Source organism: Protopterus annectens, chromosome 10.part0, assembly GCF_019279795.1.
Source record: "Protopterus annectens isolate FY-2018-M chromosome 10.part0, PAN1.0, whole genome shotgun sequence".
Lineage (NCBI taxonomy): Eukaryota > Metazoa > Chordata > Ceratodontiformes > Protopteridae > Protopterus > Protopterus annectens.
Window position 1 is genome coordinate 885,774,644 of NC_056744.1, and position 25,547 is coordinate 885,800,190.

The window sequence follows — 25,547 nt, forward strand, 5'->3', positions numbered from 1 at the left end:
CCACCAAATGGTACTGCACTCCTGAGTGTGTCATCTTTCAGATGAGATGTTAAACTGAGATCCCATCTACCTGTGTTGGTAGTAGGTGCTGTGAGATATTTTGCATCCACCTGAGCTATCAAAAAGAGTACAGGAAGTTTCACCAGTTCTCATGCCATATTTCCCCTAGTAGTATAAATACCACCAAGGGTACTGCACTCCTGAGTGTGTCATCTTTCGGATGAGATGTTAAACTAAGATCCCATCTACCTGTGTTGGTAGTAGGTGCTGTGAGATATTTTGCATCCACCTGAGCTATCTAAAAGAGTACAGGAAGTTTCACCAGTTCTCATGCCATATTTCCCCTAGTAGTATAAATACCACCAAGAGTACTGCACTCCTGAGTGTGTCATCTTTCAGATGAGATGTTAAACTGAGACCCCATCTACCTGTGTTGGTAGTAGGTACTGTGAGATATTTTGCATCCACCTGAGCTATCAAAAAGAGTGCAGGAAGTTTCACCAGTTCTCGTGCCATATTTCCCCTAGTAGTATAAATACCACCAAGGGTACTGCACTCCTGAGTGTGTCATCTTTCAGATGAGATGTTAAACTGAGACCCCATCTACCTGTGTTGGTAGTAGGTGCTGTGAGATATTTTGCATCCACCTGAGCTATCTAAAAGAGTACAGGAAGTTTCACCAGTTCTCATGCCATATTTCCCCTAGTAGTATAAATACCACCAAGAGTACTGCACTCCTGAGTGTGTCATCTTTCAGATGAGATGTTAAACTGAGACCCCATCTACCTGTGTTGGTAGTAGGTGCTGTGAGATATTTTGCATCCACCTGAGCTATCAAAAAGAGTACAGGAAGTTTCACCAGTTCTCATGCCATATTTCCCCTAGTAGTATAAATACCACCAAGGGTACTGCACTCCTGAGTGTGTCATCTTTCAGATGAGATGTTAAACTGAGATCCCATCTACCTGTGTTGGTAGTAGGTGCTGTGAGATATTTTGCATCCACCTGAGCTATCTAAAAGAGTACAGGAAGTTTCACCAGTTCTCATGCCATATTTCCCCTAGTAGTATAAATACCACCAAGGGTACTGCACTCCTGAGTGTGTCATCAATCAGATGAGATGTTGAACTGAGACCCCATCTACCTGTGTTGGTAGTAGGTGCTGTGAGATCTTTTGCATCCACCTGAGCTATCAAAAAGAGTACAGGAAGTTTCACCAGTTCTCATGCCATATTTCCCTAGTAGTATAAATACCACCAAGAGTACTGCACTCCTGAGTGTGTCATCTTTCAGATGAGATGTTAAACTGAGACCCCATCTACCTGTGTTGGTAGTAGGTGCTGTGAGATATTTTGCATCCACCTGAGCTTTCTAAAAGAGTACAGGAAGTTTCACCAGTTCTCATGCCATATTTCCCCTAGTAGTATAAATACCACCAAGAGTACTGCACTCCTGAGTGTGTCATCTTTCAGATGAGATGTTAAACTGAGACCCCATCTACCTGTGTTGGTAGTAGGTGCTGTGAGATATTTTGCATCCACCTGAGCTATCAAAAAGAGTACAGGAAGTTTCACCAGTTCTCATGCCATATTTCCCCTAGTAGTATAAATACCACCAAGGGTACTGCACTCCTGAGTGTGTCATCTTTCAGATGAGATGTTAAACTGAGACCCCATCTACCTGTGTTGGTAGTAGGTGCTGTGAGATATTTTGCATCCACCTGAGCTATCTAAAAGAGTACAGGAAGTTTCACCAGTTCTCATGCCATATTTCCCCTAGTAGTATAAATACCACCAAGGGTACTGCACTCCTGAGTGTGTCATCTTTCAGATGAGATGTTAAACTGAGATCCCATCTACCTGTGTTGGTAGTAGGTGCAGTGAGATATTTTGCATCCACCTGAGCTATCTAAAAGAGTACAGGAAGTTTCACCAGTTCTCATGCCATATTTCCCCTAGTAGTATAAATACCACCAAGGGTACTGCACTCCTGAGTGTGTCATCAATCAGATGAGATGTTGAACTGAGACCCCATCTACCTGTGTTGGTAGTAGGTGCTGTGAGATCTTTTGCATCCACCTGAGCTATCAAAAAGAGTACAGGAAGTTTCACCAGTTCTCATGCCATATTTCCCCTAGTAGTATAAATACCACCAAGAGTACTGCACTCCTGAGTGTGTCATCTTTCAGATGAGATGTTAAACTGAGACCCCATCTACCTGTGTTGGTAGTAGGTGCTGTGAGATATTTTGCATCCACCTGAGCTTTCTAAAAGAGTACAGGAAGTTTCACCAGTTCTCATGCCATATTTCCCCTAGTAGTATAAATACCACCAAGGGTACTGCACTCTTGAGTGTGTCATCTTTCATATGAGATGTTAAACTGAGACCCCATCTACCTGTGTTGGTAGTAGGTGCTGTGAGATATTTTGCATCCACCTGAGCTATCAAAAAGAGTACAGGATGTTTCACCAGTTCTCATGCCATATTTCCCCAAGTAGTATAAATACCACCAAGGGTACTGCACTCCTGAGTGTGTCATCTTTCAGATGAGATGTTAAACTGAGATCCCATCTACCTGTGTTGGTAGTAGGTGCTGTGAGATATTTTGCATCCACCTGAGCTATCAAAAAGAGTACAGGAAGTTTCACCAGTTCTCATGCCATATTTCCCCTAGTAGTATAAATACCACCAAGGGTACTGCACTCCTGAGTGTGTTATCTTTCAGATGAGATGTTCAACTTGAGATCCCATCTACCTGTGTTGGTAGTAGGTGCCGTGAGATATTTTGCATCAACCTGAGCTATCAAAAAGAGTACAGGAAGTTTCACCAGTTGTCATGCCATATTTCCCCTAGTAGTATAAATACCACCAAGGGTTTACCCTGAAAAGAGGCTACTAGCCTAGCTGGACTACCCTGGTGAACAAAGGCTAAATCAATTAAAATTTTTAAATTAAATCTACATCTCTGTCTTCAATTCAAACGTAAAGAAGAAAATAGTCTGCATGCCGATAGTTTGCAATAGTGTTTATGGTAAGTGGAGTGAGAGAGCCAGGTAATAGGCCACCAGAATGACTGGGGGAGGGGGATGGTCCATTACCTTGCTTAGGGCCCTATTTGGCCATGATCTGGCTCTGACTGGAACCATACAATCCAGATCACTGGATGCTGCTATATTATAAGCAGCAGTTAGAAGGTCATAGGTGAGAGCATATATTAAAGACACCCCTCAGCTTCTGCAATTAATGAGTGATTTGTATGTGTGACAGGAGACTTTGTGTAGTTTGGATGTGCAATCTTTATATACATCTATTCCTCATGAAAAAGGGTTATTGGCTGTTAAGTATATTTTTGGACTAGGAAGATTTATATCCCGCTGAATCTGATGATTTTCTTCTTACTTTGTTGGAACTGGCATTCAAGTATTTTTATTTTAATGACAGTTACTACCGTCAGTTAAATGGCACTGGGAATAAAGCAGCTTTGGTCCCAACTTACGCAGATGTAGTCAGGCAGTATTGTGATTCTGCAGTGATTTATAATCAAGAGAAAATTCATTTTATGCCTTATATAGAAATGTAAATGCATCATCTTGATGACTGATGTCTGTTATGGAAGGGTTCTTGGGAGCAGTTTATGGATTGTTGACTGTTTTAAAATAGTAATGACTTTAGATTGCATTTTACCTATACTGAGAATTTGTTTACCTTGAAGTTCTTAGATGCTTCTGTCTGTAAGTTATTGGATGGAACAGTCATTTCATCAATATATAGGAAGTCTTTCACATAGAATTGCCTCCTATTAGATGTCCCACATGCAATATAATGAACACTATCCCTTATTAACAACTTCTACAATCTAAAAGAATTCCCTCCTTCATCTGTCCCAGTATTATTTGTCATTCTGTCTCAATAGCTCAGTGTATATAAATTCATTTAACGTCTCGGAAGTACTCACTAATGCAGATACCTGTGTGATAGCCACAGGTTCTATCTTTTTCACACTGAGCCCTCTCACAGTGATTACCTCCTGCTGCTGATGTGGAATTGCATGACCACTGTTAAAACAAAATATTCCCACAATAAGAAACCAAGAAAAAACATGGTCATTAAATCAAAATAAGAGCTTATATGTGAGACTAACCACTCTCATTCAAAGTGTTCCTTGCCGTTTCCTCCACTGTAGTGTGATCTTGGAGTTGGTATATTTAAGTGGGGGGGGGGGGCCCACTTTATTTAATGTTTAGATTTTTTTTGTTGGCCCAGCGTTTTTTTTTTCCCTGGAAAAAAATTGCTGTTGTGGCCGTTCAAGGTTTTGCAGCTTCGATTATTTGTGGTTGATGAAAGAGCGTTCACTCTTTGACATTTCATCTTTATGATATAGACCCTATAAAGACACCCATATTTTCAAAAAAAAAACTTGTTTGGAAATTAGATGGTTTTAGAAAGAAAGGGCATGCTTAAGACACCAACATATTTGTGTTTTATTGTATTGTGCCAGTCAATAGCATCTTCAGTCATAAAGATGTACTTTATTCCCAGGAAATAAAAATGGCAGTAGGCAGCATTTCTAGCAATTTAGGCTGCCTCTTTCCTCCCCATGTTATGCAAATCACCAGCACCATGGTTCTTTTAACAACTACCTTGACATCTACCAGTTTTGCTTATCCTGTCATATCTAAATGCCTTGTAATCACAGGTTAGGTAACAAATGTATGTTTTCTGCATACTTCATCCAAATGTCAGTGGGCAAGGATTTCTGGGTTGTGGAACAGGAGCTCAGTATCAGCTGTATCAGATGTATTTCTGTCTTGTTTTGAAAAAAAAAATAATTTTAAGCCCATGAGATTGCTGATGGGTTTGTAGTAAGATATGCCAAGTGGGTCCACATTTAGATTTTACTCCCCTAATGCAGAGAAAGCAGCAGGAGATGTGGGCTCATCATAGTTGAATAAACTCCAGTGAAGGAGGGGCTGGATTCCCCTATATTTGCAGACCATTTCTGAGTGTAGTGAAGCTGTCATTTAAAGGTACCTGGGCATGAGATACCTGTTAACCTCAGTCCATGTGCCATGTCAGAATATATACAGCATGTCTTGGTGTACAAGTTATGTGCTCTAGGAACTTTTCCGGCACTGATGATAATAATGACAGTTATACCCCTAACCTTACTTATTAACTGTTGCATGACATGTAATCCATAGGCCTCTTCTGTCTCACCATGCTCAGACTAGCAAAGCTTATAGCAGTCAACACAGATACCTTGGAGCTGCTCTGCTGCAAAGTAAAGAAGGTGAGCCTAAACCTTTTATTAAGAGACAGTGAATTCATACTGCATCTGCTTGGGAGTGACTCTAACCTCTGAAGTCCATCAGGATGTGTAGGCATTACCTGCCCTTGATGAAACCAAAGTTGGTTGGGTCCAGTGTCTGGAGGTTTTGTATGTCATTATCAATCATTCCCATGATAATTCTTTCCTTGGCTTATCATATGAGACTAGTGAGACTTATATGGGTCTGTAGTTTCCAGGGTCTGTAGATGGCCCACCTTTGTGCAGAGGGATGACTGTTGCTATTCTCCATTCATAAAGCATGAAGCCTGTTTGGAAATTACAGTTAAATTGCAATTCCAGTGGCCGTGGTAGGTCATCTTTCATGCTATTTAGAAGGCATCCTGGGATATTGTCTGGGCCCATTGATGCAGTATTCTTGACCTTAGAGCGAGCATTAAGGACTTGTTCTCTAGTGATAGTAGGGAGAGTTATATTTGATGTCCTCAGAGTTGCTTGTTTAGTTTGATGAGAGTTCTTCTATCCTGTTTGGTGCTGCACCTCCTAATTTTTGCCATAATTTTCTTTCTTCTGTTTTATAGCCTATTGATGTTCTGATTCCACTGGGGTGGCTTGTCTTTTTAGTTAGTTCTATACTTCTTCCTGGTGAGTACAGCTAACTCTACACAGCTATCAACATGCTTGTATATGGTTTCTGTGAACAATTTCTTGTAAGCAGCAGGATTCTCAGGGTTATGGGAGCCTAAAACCTTTCCAGGTTATCACTTAATAGTAGGAAGCGATCCTTAGAGTAATTCTTGATTCTGGGGTTCCAGGTTTTATTTTTATTTTAAGGGAGACCAATTTGTTGTCTGACCTAATCATTACAATCGGGAGTGTGTAGCACTCTCCCATATTAGTGAGGACCAGAACCAGTATGGTTGCATCCCTGGCTGGTGTATTGACAATCTGGTCCAGGGAATTTGTGCTTACAAAATTCAGAACTCTTTGTTCCAGTACATTTGGTGTTGTATATGATTCCAAGTTAATAGTTGGGTAAATTAAAGTCGCCTGTGAATATAGTATTGGGTTGGATGGTGAGTGTTTCCATTAAGTTTAAATAAATGGAATCATTTTCCTGGGTCTTAGAAGGAGACCATAGCTTGCAAGGAAGTAGTAGTGGATTTTGTCTATGGTGATTTGAACATGAAGAAGGTGAAGCGCATTGTCTTGTTTAACCAGCCTTGAAGTATATTTTTTATGTAAATCGAGACACTTCGAACTTTAGCCCATGTCTGTGTAGTATCTGATCTAAATGTGTAAAAGGCATTATAAACTTCCACTGTCAGCATGTTCTCCATAGCTTTAAACCAATCATCAGTAACCAAACAAATGTCAGCATTATCTAGGATGAAGGCAGCTTCTAGGGAGTTGAGTTTTTTATTTAGACTCCTACAATTGAACAGTAACACCTTTAGATTTTCTTGGTTTTGATTTGCTATGTCAGATGTACTTTTAGTTTGGAATTTCCTGAAAAAGGCACTATGTGGGAGGAAGCAGTGTGGTCTTTTGACCATCTCCTTCCATGCTGACAAATATTGCAACCCCCCCCCCCCCCTTAGAATGACACCAGAAACTAAGCCAATTATTAAAGTCAGTCATCTTTTGTTCATATTGTGGGATCATCCTTGGAGAAGGTAAAATGCTGCTCAATGCTAGGCTCATACCAGCTTGGGACACATATTCTATGAGCTCCAACATGTCTCTCTTAATATAGTCTAGGGAGGCGCATCTATAATCAGTCTGAGAAGAGAGAAAATGCTGCACAAGTCTAAGGTAAACTGTGTCTTCTCTATTTTACTACAGATGTGCATACTTCCACTAGGATTCATAATAGTAAAGGCTGTCAACAGGAATATGTGTGCAAGCATATGTCCTATATTTGTAGGAGGTCTCTATACATGCCTGTCACCACTGCATAACTGTTTTGTTTTGTCAAATGTATGTGTTGGCTTATGGTGTACATCAGTCATGTGCCTACACACATGTTCCTTCCATCTATACTAAAGTAGGCACATACCACTGCTTGCTACTAATACTAAATTGACCCCACATGTGAGTAGCAAGGATACCTACCTTATTCTGTATATACTTGTTGGTAGATATGTCCACTGTACATATTTCCATATGTGCCCCTACAGATGGCCCTATTATTTTTGCATGGTATAAATAGGTTACCTCACTGTAGCTGCCATCTTACCCTACCAGTCCCAATACTATACAGTCTATTCCAGTATATCATGTGTCATGTGTTCACAGGTGTCTGCATGTCTACAAGGTAACATTAACCACAAAGACTGGACAATTTCATCCTTTTTGAAAATCATTTATTGCCACAAGCACTTAGGACTCAAGCATAGTGCCTGTTGGAGAAAGGGGGTGATGACCAGCCTATGTGACCAGGAATAGGGGACAGTGGTTAATGACATAAATACTGTGGGGGGGCACAAACTCATATTACATCAGTGTCATAAGCATGTGACTGTCATGGTCAGCTATACCAAGGCAAAAACATATCAAATCCAGCAGAAATACTGAGCACAGTGTACAAAACCTGACAACAATAGGTTAACAAAGCCAGAGGAGGTTTTGCATTCCTGCAAGGAGACAACAGCTTGGTGATTATCCCTAAAGGTGTAGACACTGGGCACTGACATAAGGATAAAGCAACTTCCAAATATCTTGAGTGACCATGTACCAGATTAGAACTGGTGACATCTGATTATTGTACAGTTGCACTGCTCATATACACTGTAGGCTGACCAGAGTAACTGCTGGTTATGGATTGTTTGAGGTCCTTAAGTATCCACCCATGTCAGGATGGTGATAGAGCTAAGTTAAGACTCTGTGGTACACACTGCATGAACATTCTTAGCATGTATGCTACAAGGCACAGTCTTGGCACAGGTAGCCATGCTCACTTGTGTGTATATTTTGGCTTGAACGTGCTGGATATAGCACAACTATAGTGACACATGTAGAGATGGGGCACAACAACATGGATAAGTTTATATGGGCACCTCTCTTGGCACACTGCTGCTGCTGATGAGACACAAATACTGAGTTAAAATCTGATGACACTGTGGCACTGTTAATCTCCATCGTGGCTATGCATCCTCACTTAATACCGGCAGAATATGTGGTCTAAATATAAAAAGGCATGACGCTGTACATCATAAGCACTCATCATTTCCTGTGAGGTAGTAATCCCCCATGGCTCATACTTTTGGCAGTGTTATCTCTGTCTCTCTCTTGGCCATGACAGTGGATTCACACACTGTATCTGAAGTAGGCATACCCATTTTGCAGCTTTAAAGGGGTGTATGATGCTGTCACATGTCTCAGATTCCCCTTGACATGTGGGCAGTACACATGACCAATCAGCATATGGGCTGCAGTAACATCCAGGCACAATTTGCTGTGACCCAGTCCAACAATGACATCATTGCTATGTTATGTGGGATCTCTGAAGAAATGAGGGCCAGGAATACAGTAATGATTTATTGCCTGAGGTCTCTGATGGCACACACACTTCTTCTGTGTCAATATCCATGTGGAGGCCACCCAGTCTCACCATCATTACAATCACCAGTACTATTGTCTGCGTTTGGGGGAGGGCACATATTAGATGGGGTTATGTAGGGACATCATCATAGGTTACAGAGGACTCACCTGCATCTAGATGTACATTTGGTGGCAGGATGTCTCATATGCAGACCTCATCCAGGTCACAGTCCTGCAGTATACTGATCACACAAATTACCCTAACATAATCCACCATTGATGCTTCCTGATCTATTTTGCTTATATGCCACTCAAATAGGCACATAAATTTTGTTTGAAAATCTTATGGAAAGACCTTTGTCATTTGTATCTATGGGTAAAATGTCTAAATGTGGACGGTGTTCACAGTGTAGATTTATTCTTGAAGGTATTTATTGTTTTGTTTATGGTTTTGGACAAATCAAACACAAAAGGATATTTAATTGTGACAGTAAAGGTATTGTTTATGCTGCTTTATGTCAATGTTGTGACTGTTTTTACATTGGCAAAACCATTAGGCAATTTAGATATAGAATTTATCAACACAATTATGACATCTCTAAAAAGGATGAACATAATGCACTTTATAGGCACATTAAAAATTTTCCTACACATACTTTTAAATTTTCTGTTATTGACAAAGTAGCCACAGATCCCGGGGGGGGTGGGGTCCTTGTGACATTTTTCTTGAATTCTTGGAACTCAGATGGCAGTTGAAATGTAATGCTTCTTGTTTGCCTGGGCTTAATGATGTCATTTCCATTGCCAGTTTATTGAAACTCAAATCTATGTATGCTATTTAATATTATCTTTTTATACATATGTTATTCATTTGTGACATATTCATACATATTTTTTAGCATTTTTTAAGTTTTTTATAGTCTAAGGTTCATACCATATTTATTGTGATTTTTTACCATCTGTATATATGCATTTATGTATATCCATTCAATATGTACTTTTTTATATTTCACTTTAATTAATTGGTTCAATTATCTGTGTGACGTTTTTATGGGTATTTATGCTGACTGTACTATTCCTTGTTCTGATGAAATCTTGCTATATCAGCGGATGAAAGCACTCAACTATTAAATCGTTTGGTTCAATGCTGCTGTTGTCTTTTTTCCCTATATTGGTCATTTGTTTCGTGTTTTTACTTGGTTGGTGCCACTCAAATAGGCTTAAACTTGTGTAGTTCAGGAGCCATGCCACCATGTGCTAGGCAAGTCATATAGACGTGGAAGTCCCACTATATTTTTGTTGGAGACTTTAACTGGTCACAAATAGAGTGGAACACTTTCGCATCTAAGAACTGTGATGAAGAGGTATTGGCCTGTTTGCCTCAGGATGAATAGTCTTAAAATGTCTATTTAATGTGTATTGAAAATGTCTATTGAAATACAAGGAAAAACAACAACTATAGGTGTTAGCAGTTTAAGTCCACCACTTGATACCTCAGCTTGCATCAGTGCTTCATCGAGTGTGTTATTAACAATAAAGTTAAATGGCAGTTAGTCCAACTGCAGTCAAAAAATTCTATCAGGTCAGCCATCACTATGATGCCATAGAACTGCAAGACTGGAATAGATCAGTGGAAATGAGAATCCTTGGCCTATAGAAAAAACAGAAATACGTCTATGGGAAAATCAAAGAAATTGTAACTAAGTTTGTTACCATGGGGACAGTGAGCAAGGAAAATAAGGAAAACCCTTCTTGGGTGAAAAGGACAATAAAGAAACTGCAATGAAAAGACAGACTTTTGGCATGATTATCAAATACCCCTCACCAATAAAGATAAAAAAATAAGCTAAGCTTTCAACAGTAAAATAAGGAAATCTTCTGTATGTTATGAACTCCTCTTATCAGTGTTTATACTAATGACAAACATAAAGCTTTCTATAGCATGCAAGCAGCTGTCCATTACACAATGTTGAAATGTCAGTTTTAAGACATGGTGATCATCTGATTTATAATGGCAGTGATCTGGTATAGTGTTTTGCTAAAGTTTTCTCTGCTACTGAGACAAATTCGAGTGGGCCCAAAATACCTTTGAGATCAATGCTTACCTTTACTGCCCAAATATTGCTAAGAATGGGTAAGAGAATCATTGTTAAGAGAGACATGACTGCAGATCCTGACAGTTTGAATGGGTACTTTTAGCTATGTTGGAGATCCTATCTCTGTCTAACTCATCCATTTGAGTTACATTTAATCACTGGATATGTTCCTGAGATGTGAACGACATTTGTAATGACACCTGGATGTGAAAGACAGCAATAACAGTACCCACTTACAACAGTGGAGATGTAACAAACCCAGGCAACTCCAGACTGATAAGTCTTAAAAGTACTGAGGGAAATGTTTTGAAATGGTTTTTTTAAAGATATTTTTTATAATAGACTTATCAAGTATGATATTCATCAGGACTGGTTTGTTAATGGGAATTTATGCTTAACCAGCCTAATAAGTTGTTATAGACATGTTTGTGATTCACCAGATAATTGCATCCTGTTAAATATAATAATGTATAAAAAAAGAAAAAAAAAAATGACCTTCTTTCCCAAGAAGAAATACTTGACACCTTGGTTAAACAAAGTGTTAATTCCTAAACTCTAACTTAGGCAGACAGTTTATTAGGAGATTCATTTTGCTGTGGAAAATTTTAAAAGAAGTTTCTTGACCATATTTGATAACTACAGGAAACCCATAAGCCTCTTCCTGGCACTGTTTCTGTTTAATGTGTTAATGTCAACTGCTCCATTTCCTGAACAAATATGGTTTGCAAATTTCACTGATCATACCAAGCTAAAAAGAATGATCTCTAGTATTAAAGACCAATACGCCTTATAGAAATAATTTGCTAATTTGTTTATTGAGGCAGAAAACAACTGTACAATATTTAATAGCAACAAATCTAAAATCATGCATTTAGGTTCAGATAATGAATTATTATAATTATGTGGTAAATTATGAGCTTTACTTACCTGTAACTGATTTCAAAGACTTGGGGTTACCTTTCAAGGCTGAATGCTAATACAGTTGATAGGGTGTGCTTTTGCATAATGAAAACATATTTTCAATCTTTTTGAGAAATCCAGGAGCATTAATTCCAATATTTACCCATATTAGTAAGTTAAAACATTTGTTGTTGTGCTGCTTTCTGTTGTTATTTAATTAATAAAGTAATCATATGCAATCTCTGCATTACGCTCATAGGTTTGCTAGTCTCATGCTACATTCATTGTAGGCGGCCTAATCCTGGTATGTTAATGTTTAAAGATTCCAGTACTATGCACAGAATTTCTTACCAGTATCCTCATAACAAGGGGAACAATTTAAATATGAAAGCTGAACTTTGTAATGGGTAACTGAACTTGAAGACATCATTTTTTCATATCAGAGTTACTATTGCATGGAACAAGCTACCACTGGCCATAAGCACTGTTAGTAGACTTCCCCCTTTCTAGTGTAATCTAGATACAGTTTTGGGGAACAAAGTTTACCATTCAACATGTGGAAATGCAGACTCTTTGGTTATGTCTTTTGAGGTAACATTTCCCTTTGTTCCTTCTTCTCCTCCTCCTGCACTGCTCATGCATATAGTCACCCCCATCTAACTGATGTCGCTTTTCTGCGTCTGACTCTCCACTAAGGGTCATATCATTGGCACGATTTTCCTGTATATTGTGTGAGGCTATAATTTCCCTTCTTCTAGTGCAGCTATAATGTTTTCTACTTCACATATATTCTTCTTATTATGAATAGTTTGTGTATGTGTAAGACCCATTTTCCTTTCTTCTTTGTGAAGATGTTTTTATACTTTTGTCCTTTAATATTCTTGATGAGTTTTCACTGTGCATGAGTAACTATTTATTTTGATCTGGGATTCTATTATTTGATATTTCAATAATTAGTACTCTATTCCTCTTATCTTTACTTTGGCATCCATCTCATGTTTAGAAACTTATTTAGAAATGGGACCCTGTTATTTGATATTTTCTTAATTATTAATGTATTCCTAGCTCCTTTTTATTTGTTTATTTATTTTTTATTTTTGCATCCATTCCTTCATTCAACTTGATTAAAAGTAAAAGTTAGGGAACTTTCCTTCATATGTTTCTGTTTCTTGACTTTTTTCATGGCTGTTTTTATTTTATTTATTTAACATTTGTTTGCTGGGAAAGTCCGACTTGGAACAAAGCCAATTTTGATAAAAGGCCCGGGGAGAAACGTTCCAGACGCATGTCTTTGTAACGTGGGAGGAAAGCAGAGCAACTGGGGGAAACCCACACAAATGCAGGGAGGACATGCAGACTCCACACAGAAGGCACTCCAGCCAAGAATCAAACCGGAGAACCTCTTGCTACGGGGTGACAATGCAACCGCTGCACCACTATGCTGTCACAATAATCATCAACAACCTTTTTTCACCATTTCTATATGGAGTCAGTGTCACATCAGCTGTCACAACCTCTCTTGATTCACAGTCTCTCTTCTATCTTTGTCAACTACCATACTGAACTGTGGCAGGTCTTTTCTCATTTATTCCATCCATCTCTTGGTTGAATGTCTTAATCTCCTCTTAATTCATCCTGCGTCCCCCCAAATTGTTTACCAAATCATCTTATGCTTTCCTGCACATCTGACTGAAACATGGTAATCTGACCTCCTTGACCTTCTCTGCAATTGGGGTTACTTTGGCTTCTTCTCTTATGTCCTCATTTCTTTGTCTGTCCCATAATGTGCATCCTACTACCCATCTCTAGTATTTCATCTCCATAACCTCAGGCTTCCACCCTTTGCTGTCAAGGACCTGCTGTGTTTATTACTGTGTTATTTCTGCTGTACAGCAGAGGATTTCATAGCATTAACAGACTAGTCTGTTAGAGAAGGCAGGACAGTTTCTCCCTGTGGTGGGAGTAAGTGCACTATTGCTGCCTTTTCCAAATCTGTACTTAACTTATTTACCACAAAACCACAAATTAGTACTTTTGTTTTGTAACTTGACAACTTCACCATTGCCTGCTTTTCATCTACTTTTACTGAGCCAATGTCCTAAACTTTACCAGTTTTGCCTGCAATTGCCCTGTGTATGACAACTGTACTGATCTTGTGTTTCAGCAGCAGGATTTATTTTTCCTGTTTTGACTATTTGACCATTACTTGACAACTGTGTAGATTATTAGTTTACAGTCATGTTACCTGTGCTACTGTCCCATTGTGTGCCAGTTATTCCTGAATTTATGCATGTATGGCAACTGTACTGAACCTGTATATCACAACAACATTTTTCTCACTTTAATATCTTCACCATTGCTTCATTGTTCATAGGCTATGAACACTTGTTTCCATCCATATAGTGTGCTACTACCCTACACACTACTGACAGGGCTACTATCCTACACATCACTGACAGGGCTACTATCCTACACATTACTGACAGGGCTACTATCCTATATACACTGACAGGGCTACTATCCTACACATTACTGACAGGGCTACTATCCTATATACACTGACAGTGCTACTATCCTACACATTACTGAAAGGGTTACTGTCCTACACATTATTGACAGGGCTACTATCCTACACATCACTGACAGGGCTACTATCCTACACATCACTGACAGGACTACTATCCTACACTTTACTGACAGGGCTACTATCCTACACATCACGGAAAGGGTTACTGTCCTACACATTACTGACAGGGCTGCTACCCTATATACACTGACAGGGCTAATATCCTACACATTACTGACAGGCCTACTATCCTATATACACTGACAGGGCTACTAACCTACACATTACTGACAGGGCTACTATCCTACACATCACGGAAAGGGTTACTGTCCTACACATTACTGACAGGGCTACTATCCTATATACACTGACAGGGCTAATATCCTACACATTACTGACAGGCTTACTATCCTATATACAATGACAGGGCTATTATCCTACACATCACTGATAGGGTTACTAGCCTACATACCACTGACAGTGCTACTATCCTACACATTACTGACAGCGCTACTATCCTACGCATCACAGACAGGGTTACTAGCCTACATATGACTGACAGTGCTAATATCCTACACATTACTGACATAGCTAATATCCTACACATCACTGACAGTGCTACTATTCTACACATTACTGACAGGGCTACTATCCTATATACACCGACAGGGCTACTATCCTACACATTACTGACAGGATTACTATCCTACACATTACTGACAGGATTATTATCCTACACATCACTGACAGTGCTACTATCCTACACAGTAATGACAGTGCCACTATCCTACACATTACTGACAGGGCAACTACCCTATATACACTGACAGGGTTACTATCCTACACATTACTGACAGGGCTACTATCCTATATACACTGACAGTGCTACTATCCTACACATTACTGACAGGGCTACTATTCTATATACACTAACAATGCTACTATCCTACACATTACTGACAGGGCAACTATCCTATAAACACTGACAGGGCTACTATCCTACACATTACTGACAGGGCTACTATCCTATATACACTGACAGGGCTACTATCCTACACATTACTGACAGGGCGACTTTCCGACACATCACTAACAGGGCTACTATCCTACACATTACTGAAAGGGTTACGGTCCTACACATTGCTGACAGGGCTACTATCCTACACATCACTGACAGGGCTACTATCCTACACATTACTGACAGGGCTACTGTCCTACACATCACTGACAGCTTTACTAGCCTACATACCACTGACAGTGCTACTATCCTACACATTACTGACAGCGCTACTATCCTACAAATCAATGACAGGGTTACTAGTCTACATACCACTAACAGTGCTAATATCCTACACATTACTGACAGGGCTAATATCCTATAACTCACTGACAATGCTACTATCCTACACATTACTGACAGGTTAACTATCCTATATACACTGACATGGCTGCTATCCTACACATTACTGACAAAGCTACTATCCTACACATCACTGACAGGGCAACTATCCTATATACACTGACAGAGCTACTATCCTTCACATTACGGACAGGGCTACTATCCTATATACACTGACAAGGCTACTATCCTACACATTACTGACAGGGCTACTATCCTATACACACTGACAGTGCTACTATCCTACACATTACTGACAGGGCTACTATCTTATATACACTGACAGGGCTACTATCCTACACACTACTGACAGGGCTACTCTCCTATATACACTAACAGGGCTACAACCCTACACATCACTGACAGGGCTACTATCCTACACATTATTAACAGGGTTACTAGCCTAGATACCACTGACAGTGCTACTATCCTACACATCACTGACAGTGCTACTGTCCTACACATTACTGACAGGGCTATTATCCTATATACACTGACAGGGCTACTATCCTACACATCACTGACAGTGCTACTATCCTACACATCACTGATAGGGTTACTAGCCTACATACCACTGACAGTGCTACTATCCTACACATTACTGACAGCGCGACTATCCTACGCATCACTGACAGGGTTACTAGCCTAAATACCACTGACAGTGCTAATATCCTACACATTACTGACAGGGCTACTATCCTACACATTATTGACAGGGTTACTAGCCTAAATACCACTGACAGTGCTACTATCCTACACATTACTGATAGGTTTACTAGCCTACATACCACTGACAGTGGTAATATCCTACACATTACTAACAGGGCTAATATCCTACACATCACTGACACTGCTACTATTCTACCCATTACTGACAGGGCTACAACCCTATATACACTGACAGGGATACTATCCTACACATTACTGACAGGGCTACTATCCTACACATCACTGACAGTGCTACTATCCTACACAGTACTGACAGCGCTACTAACCTACACATTACTGACAGGGCAACTATCCTATATACACTGACAGGGCTACTATCCTACACATCACTGACAGGCTACTATCCTACACATCACTGACAGGGCTACCATCCTACACATTACTGACAGGGCTACTATCCTACACATCACTGACAGTGCTAATATCCTACACAGTACTGACAGCGCTACTAACCTACACATTACTGACAGGGCAACTATCCTATATACACTGACAGGGCTACTATCCTACACATTACTGATAGGGTTACTATCCTACATACCACTGACAGTGCTAACATCCTACACATTACTGGCAGGCCTACTATCCTATATACACTGACAGGGCTGCTATCCTACACATTACTGACAGGGCTACTATCCTACACATTACTGACAGGGCTACTATCCTACACATCACGGAAAGGGTTACTGTCCTACACATTACTGACAGGGCTACTATCCTGTACATCACTGACACGGTTACTATCCTACACATTACTGACAGTGCTACTATCCTACACATCACTGACAGCTTTACTAGCCTACATACCACTGACAGTGCTACTATCCTACACATTACTGACAGTGCTACTATCCTACGCATCACTGACAGGGTTACTAGCCTAAATACCACTGACAGTGCTAATATCCTACACATTACTGATATGTGTATCATCCTACACATTACTGACAGGGTTACTAGCCTAAATACCACTGACAGTGCTACTATCCTACACATTACTGACAGGTTTACTAGCCTACATACCACTGACAGTGCTAATATCCTACACATTACTAACAGGGCTAATATCCTACACATCACTGACAGTGCTACTATTCTACCCATTACTGACAGGGCTACAACCCTATATACACTGACAGGGCTACTATCCTACACATTACTGACAGGGCTACTATCCTACACATCACTGACAGTGCTACTATCCTACACAGTACTGACAGCGCTACTATCTTACACATTACTGACAGGGCTACTATCCTATATATACTGACAGGGCTATTATCCTACACATTACTGACAGGGCTACTATCCTATATACACTGACAGGGCTACTATCCTACACATTACTGAAAGGGCTACTATCCTACACATCACTGACAGGGCTACCATCCTACACATTACTGACAGGGCTACTATCCTACACATCACTGACAGGGCTACTATCCTACACATCAATGACAGGGCTACTATCCTACACATCACTGAGATGGCTACTATCCTATATACACTGACAGGACTACTATCCTACACATCACTGACAAGACTACTATTCTATATACACTGACAGGGCTACTATCCTACACATTAGTGACAGGGATACTATCCTATATACACTGATAAGGCTACTATCCTACACATTACTGACAGGGCTACTATCCTACACATCACTGACAAGACTACTATCCTACACATCACTGACAGGGCTACTATCTAACACATTGCTGACACGGCTACTATCCTATATACACTGACAGGGCTATTATCCTACACATTACTGACAGGGCTACTATCCTATATACACTGACAGGGTTACTATCCTACACATTACTGAAAGGGCTACTATCCTACACATCACTGACAGGGCTACCATCCTACACATTACTGACAAGGCTACTATCCTACACATCACTGACAGTGCTACTATCCTACACAGTACTGACAGTGCTACTATCCTACACATTACTGACAGGGCAACTATCCTATATACACTGACAGGGCTACTATCCTACACATTACTGACAGGGTTACTAGCCTAGATACCACTGACAGTGCTAATATCCCACACATTACTGACAGGCCTACTATCCTATATACACCGACAGGGCTGCTATCCTACACATTACTGACAGGGCTACTATCCTACACATTACTGACAGGGCTACTATCCTACACATCACGGAAAGGGTTACTGTCCTACACATTACTGACAGGGCTACTATCCTATATACACTGACAGGGCTAATATCCTACACATTACTGACAGGCTTACTATCCTATATACAATGACAGGGCTATTATCCTACACATCACTGATAGGGTTACTAGCCTACATACCACTGACAGTGCTACTATCCTACACATTACTGACAGCGCTACTATCCTACGCATCACAGACAGGGTTACTAGCCTACATATGACTGACAGTGCTAATATCCTACACATTACTGACAGGGCTACTATCCTACACATTACTGACAGGGTTACTAGCGTAAATACCACTGACAGTGCTACTATCCTACACATTACTGATAGGGTTAATAGCCAACATACCACTGACAGTGCTAACATCCTACACATTACTGACATAGCTAATATCCTACACATCACTGACAGTGCTACTATTCTACACATTACTGACAGGGCTACTATCCTATATACACCGACAGGGCTACTATCCTACACATTACTGACAGGATTACTATCCTACACATTACTGACAGGATTACTATCCTACACATCACTGACAGTGCTACTATCCTACACAGTAATGACAGTGCCACTATCCTACACATTACTGACAGGGCTACTATCCTATATACACTGACAGTGCTACTATCCTACACATTACTGACAGGGCTACTATTCTATATACACTAACAATGCTACTATCCTACACATTACTGCCAGGGCAACTATCCTATAAACACTGACAGGGCTACTATCCTACACATTACTGAAAGGGTTACGGTCCTACACATTGCTGACAGGGCTACTATCCTACACATCACTGACAGGGCTACTATCCTACACATTACTGACAGGGCTACTGTCCTACACATCACTGACAGCTTTACTAGCCTACATACCACTGACAGTGCTACTATCCAACGCATTACTAACAGCGCTACTATCCTACACATCAATGACAGGGTTACTAGTCTACATACCACTAACAGTGCTAATATCCTACACATTACTGACAGGGCTAATATCCTATAACTCACTGACAGTGCTACTATTCTACACATTACTAACAGGACTACTATCCTATATACACTGACAGGGTTACTAACCAACACATTACTGACAGGGCAACTATCCTATATACTCTGACAGGGCTACGACCCTACACATCACTGACAGGGCTACTATCCTACACATTACTGACAGGGTTACTAGCCTACATACCACTGACAGTGCTAATATCCTACACTTTACTGACAGGTCTGCTATCCTACACATTACTGACAGGGTTACTAGCCTACATACCACTGACAGGGCTACTATACTACACATCACTGACAGTTCTACTATTCTATATACACTGACAGGACTAGTATCCTACACATCACTGACAGGGCTGCTATCCTATATACACTGACAGGGCTACTATCCTACACATTACTGACGGGGCTACTATCCTATATACACTGACTGGGCTAATATCCTTCACATTACTGACAGTGCTACTATCCTACACATCACTGACAGGGCTACTATCCTATACATTACTGACAGGGCTACTATCCTATATACACTGACAGGGCTACTATCCTACACATTACTGACAGGGCTACTATCCTACACATCACTGACAGTGCTACTATCCTACACAGTACTGACAGTGCTAATATCCTACACAGTACTGACAGGGCTGCTATCCTACACATCACTGACAGTGTTACTATCCTACATGTTACTGACAGGGTACTATCCTATATACGCTGACAGGGCTACTATCCTACACATTACTGACAGGGCTACTATCCTACACATCACTGACAGGGCTATTGTCCTACTCATTACTAACATGGTTAGTAGCCTACATGCCACTGACTGTGCTAATATCCTACACATTACTGACAGGGCTATTATTCTATATACACTGACAGGGCTACTATTCTACACATTACTGACAGGGCTACTAGCCTACATACCACTGACAGTGCTACTATCTTACACATCACTGACAGGGTTACTAGCCTACATACCACTGACAGGGCTACTATCCTACACATTACTGACAGGGTTACTAGCCTACAAACCACTGACAGTGCTAATATCCTACACATTACTGACAGGGCTACTATCCTATATACACTGACAGGGCTACTATCCTACACATTAATGACAGGGCTACTATCCTATGCACCACTGACAGGGCTGCTATCCCACACATTACTGACAGGGCTACTAACCTACACATTACTGACAGGGCTACTATTCTACACATCACTGACAGGGTTACTAGCCTACACATTACTGACAGGGCTGCTATCCTACACATCACTGACAGGGTTACTAGCCTACACATCACTGACAGGGCTACTATCTTACACATCACTGACTGCTACTATCCAACATATTACTGACAGTGATACTCTCCTATACATTACTGACAGGGCTACTATCTTGTATACACTGACAGGGCTACTATCCTACACATCCCTGACAGGACTACTATCCGACACATTACTAACAGGGCTACTGTCCTGCACATCACTGACAGAGCTACTATCCTACATATTACTGAAAGGGTACAATCCTACACATTACTGACAGGGCTACTATCCTACACATCACTGACAGTGCTACTATCCTACACATTACTGACAGGGCTACTATCCTACACATTACTGAAAGGATTACCATCCTACACACCACTGGCAGTGCTGTTATCCTATATACCACTGACAGTGCTACTATCCTAGACACTGTTGAAAGGGCTACTGTCCTATGCACCACTGACTGTCAGAGTGCAATTCATATCTCCCACTATTCTTCATTGTATAATACATGTTTCACAGCCATTACTCTACATTGTTGTGTATATTGTTGTTTCTCTTTCCAGGGCATATCTTAATAAACATTGTACCACATCTCATTGACTTTTGTATCCATGTCTTTTTTGTTCTGTTTCTCACTCTTGCTTTCTTTATGGTGTTTTGTTTTCATTTTTTTGCAGGATCAACTGTGGCACAGGCCGTATTGCAGCAGTAGAAACCATGGATTGCACTAGCCATTGTACCAAGATATGGGTCTCTGGTAATCCTAGGTACTGCCTCTCTGTAGGGTGATGAAGATCACCCTCTGGAAGGTGATCCACAAGGTACACTGGTGGTCTGTGGGTTTCTTTCTCTGGCATGTGTCATGGGCTGCTCAATGGACAGTGGTACAGCAAGGCCCCATGGGGTACCTGGCATGAGGATTGGTGATTGGTGAGGACTTAGATCGACTGGTAGATAGATGTAAATATTGACATTCCAAAAAAAGTACTATTCTCCCCCCATGCCATACTATAATTCCCTTCCCTCTGGCCTTCTTTGGGACCCTCTTCTTGCTGTTCCTCTTTTCTGATCATCCTATCACCATTTTCTGTTCCATTTATAAAATAAACATAATTGGCACTTTGCTGTGTAACCATTGTATGGGTTTCCAGCTGTGCCCATGTTGCAGATGATCATCTCTTTGATGTGCACATGAATGTACATTGTGTCAGGCATGCTATCTGCATGCCAGTGCTCTAAGACCTCATAATTACCCATGGCATGGTCCCTTCACTTGTGGGGGGTGGGGGGACTCCCATTTGAGTGTCCGTCCATTGTGTTTTTTATCACAACACGACTATGTTATGCAGAGGTGTAGCTAGGATGGGATGAGGGGCAGCAGCCCAGGTCCGTGTCAGGGGGCATGATCTTCATTACTGGCATTCAGTTAAAGTTCTTAAGCCCTCACCATATGGGTTATTGCATTACCGGCATTCAGAAATGAATATCGATAATGCATTTTTGATCAGAGCTGAAGCACTCATCGCACCCTATTAATTGTAGCAAGCCACTCGTTACATTTATAGCAACAGCTTAAAGAAAAGAATGGACATTTTTTTGACCTTCAATTTAAAGTTGAGTAGTGCACTGCATTGGAGAATGATCTAGAGTGCCCAAAGTGTTAGCTATACCACTGACATAATGATATATTCTGAATACCACCTCAGAATCAGGTAGTTAATTTCCAAACAGGAAGCAAAACAAATAAATGATCTGCGTGGGATTTGAAAGTGCAATACATACAACAAAAGCCTAGGCATTCCAGTAACACTAAGGCAACTGCATTCCTAAGAATTTAAGAGATTATTTAATTTTTACTGTCATGCACCATCTGATAACTTGCTAGGGGCTTAGTCAGCAGTTCTAGTGTTACATTCACAGCATCATATTCTTGTACCCTCCACTCTACTTTACATTTAAAAAGGTACACATCTTCCAGTGTGGGACTCTGTTCCCTTAACATATTTATGTATTTTATTCAGGCTTTTGTTTATAAAAGACAACGTTTCCATTGAGCAATCCTGCTTGTAAGTGAAGATGTGAACAGAGCAATGTTGTAGATGTTAGCATGGAAGTGTTAATGCCTCTAAGGTGCGCCTAGAAAGAAAATGTTCTGTACACAGGTGAGTACATAGAGTCTGCCTAGCTACACCTAAGGTACCTCCCAACAGATTAATACTTTTCATGTAGGCATGGTAAATATTTTTAGAAAGGTGTGGTGAGTTCAATGACGACAGGAAAGACTTCAGCTATGGCTTCTCTCATTTATTTAGATTTGTTTTGGGTATAAATTAAATCTTTTGGAATGTGTGTCTATTTATTAATGCATCAGTATACTTTACATTACAGAAAGGATTATACTGTTTATGAGAATCCTGTTTTTGTAGGTGGCTTGGTGCCATTGCTACGAGCATAGTTTGGAAGCAGGGCAGTCTTTCAGATCTCTTGAGATGAAAAATGCAAAGTCAAAGTCAAAGGTCAGACATGGATCAAGGCCCAGTAGATCTGCCTACATTTTCTCATCATGTTGTACCAGTGTGGATATTCTTGTTTGTTTTTTCAGCTTAGTGATTAAATGAGTATTCTTGACAAGGTTGGGTAATGAGAAAAAAAACTTTTTTTTTCATTCTTTTTTCTTTCTTTTCTATGTCTCCCTTTTTGTTTCTTCTTCCTGTTGTTCTGCCTTTGTCCTTTTTTCTGATTAATTGCCCATACTCAGAGCACAGAATACCACCTGATAATTTGAATAATTGGCAACATATCGGATATAAACAACTGCAGCCTATAATGCCTAGTCTGCGAGTAACATGGTCATTAGAAATAGCAGACAACACTTAGTAAGTACCAGACTGTTCAACCTGGGACAAATAAGAACCCCCCCACTTCAATCCTAGTATATGACTAGAAGGAACAGTGCATATATATCCTGTGTGACACTGTCATACCATGGACCTGGGAGCAAAGTACCAACTTTAAAGTTTGACCTACCTTGGGGTGAGAACGGTAAATGTTGTATATATAACACATAGAATGCATGTAGGAATTTCCACTATGCAAAATGCTCATTGCAATCGGAAATGTAATCATGACTGACAAGTCCCTGCATTCTCCCACATGAAATAACTTCAGTAAATTAAACTGAAATGCATAGTCCCAGTGGAATACTGAACTACAGAGGGGTTTAAAGGTGTTAGGGATGTGGAGGAAATAAAGGTGGGGGAGGGGGAGGTGTACAAGGTTAACTGCTGCACTTGAACAGCCTATTCCTTTAGTGCTTTCAAAGGTTTATTATACATCAGCACGTCCATAGCTTTTTTATTATTATTATTACTTTCCATAACTCACTGTAGTTTTCATTCCATTTGTACTTAACTATACTGTCTAGTGCTGGTTACCCCGTTATTCTCATCAATCAGAACAAAATACTTATAGTATGTCTCATTACCTTCTTGCAGGAGCAGCTTGCACCAGCTGAAGTACAAAGCACTTTTGTTGTTGTACAAATATCTGCTGCGTGCTTGTCTATATAAAATATGGTTTCTAACAATCACATAGCTATTGCAACACCCACTCTTTGATCTGAAAGCCATTTGTTGATGTCAAAATAGTTGAGACAAAAGTGACATTCACAATGTGACACACAGCATATTTTTATTAATGGTCTTTTTGACCAAGGAAAGGAAGTGTAAATCACTATTTTAAAATAGCATATTTTTATTGATGGTCATTTTGACCAAGGAAAGGAAGTGTAAATCACTATTTTAAAATAAAAAAATATATAGTGGGAGGGTGGCCTAATGGTTAAGGTGTTTGCCTTGCAAATGCAATGTGCACGGTTTGAGTCTCACAAGGGATAATTGGCTAGGCTTAAAATGGCAGTGAGCTTAGTACTAATCTATGAACCTATACCAAAATGCATCAAGCCATGTCATACTGACCCATCTTCATAGCGAGCTTATATTTGTATAGCATACTACTGTGCAGGAAGTGGCCAAGAGAGGGCACATTGCAGTTCATAATACCTGCTAATGCTATTGAGTAGAGAGGAAAACAGTGCAGGAAAGTAGTATGAAAATAACTCTGTAATGACATGGAAATGAAGGCTCACATTCCAATAAGTGTATAATGAGATGCAAACAAGTGCTCCTGAATGCAGGTTCTCTTGGAGTACACTGCAGATGCACCTGACTGGTGGGTCCCCGCTATTGGTCACTCAGAGTAGTGTGAGTTCCCTGCAAACAAGCTACCCTTACCTTTCTCAGGCATTTAATGAGTCACATTGACATTCTTCTCGGCCATTAAGCAACAAGTTCACTGTCTTTAGCCCTAAACTTGTATCCTACCGTACCACAGCCCACAGCTACATTTCCTCTCCTCCCACTACCATTTGTGCAGCCTGTGTTTGTCTTTGCCCAGTCCCTGTGTTCATCTTCTAGTGTATGTACATCTACCTCAGTTTGTCTGTACTGTTTTGAGT